At 36.8% G+C, this 926-nt stretch overlaps 1 pseudogene; it reads left to right on the top strand.

Moving 5' to 3' along the window:
• Positions 1 to 498: 498 nt before the first annotated feature.
• On the top strand, positions 499 to 599 carry LOC138989008 (U6 spliceosomal RNA; annotated as a pseudogene).
• Positions 600 to 926: the final 327 nt, after the last annotated feature.

Genomic DNA, 926 nt, shown 5'->3' with positions numbered 1-926 from the left:
ATTCAATTAAATACAAATATTCAATTAATATAAAAAATAAAGACTATCAGGTATTTTCTTCTTTTATGAGAGATAAAGTCTGAATTAATAAGTCTTCTTTTTGAGAAAAGGGGAAAAAACACCCTTTATCAATGATTTTAGTTTTTCAAAAGTCAAGTTCTTTCTCTGGAATGGAGTTCAAGGCAATGTAGAACTACAGAGTTTTCTATAATGTCAAAGACGGTCTTCACTGAAGGTAGAATTGCATTTCTTTGTTTATTCATTTAACTAGGATACACTGAGCTTCCACTGTGTACCTAGCATTCGTTTAGACAATAAGAACTGCCTTCAAGGAGTTCATAGTTTAGTGAGAGAGAGCAGATGTCAATGGAACAAACATAAAACTCACATTGGGTGCTGGGCAGTCAAGGGGATGTATAACTTGTGATGGCCTTGGTCTTGGAAGGCTTCCCTGAATAAACGCAGGATGAGTCAAACTTTACAGTCAAAAGGGAGAAAGTGCTCACTTCAGAAGCACAGAGACTAAAATTGGAACAATACAGTTAGCATGGCCTCTGTTCAAGGATGATATACAAATTTGTGAAGTGTTCTATATGTTTGCATAACAATGTGAAACTGTTTAATGCTAATAAAATATATACTTAAATTGGTTAAAATGGTAAATTTTGTGTTAGGTATATTTTGCCACAGTATAAAAAGTGGGTATGGTGTTGGGATGGTTCCATTGCAGACAGAGAGAACAGCAGGTACCAATGTCTCGTGGGAAGAGAGAGCATGGATGAGAGGAAAGCCAGCAGGGCTGATATTGTAGGCAGACACTTTACTGTCTGAGCCACAAGATTCCCCTTTCCATCCTAGTCCATGGCAACTTTTTAAAACATATTTCTGTTGCTGTCCTGTTGAAGGCTCAACAACAATCTCCCACT

The sequence above is a fragment of the Bos mutus genome, chromosome 8, assembly GCF_027580195.1.
Source record: "Bos mutus isolate GX-2022 chromosome 8, NWIPB_WYAK_1.1, whole genome shotgun sequence".
Taxonomy (NCBI): domain Eukaryota; kingdom Metazoa; phylum Chordata; class Mammalia; order Artiodactyla; family Bovidae; genus Bos; species Bos mutus.
Note: the sequence above shows the minus strand (reverse complement) of the source record. Positions and strands in the feature narration are given on the sequence as shown.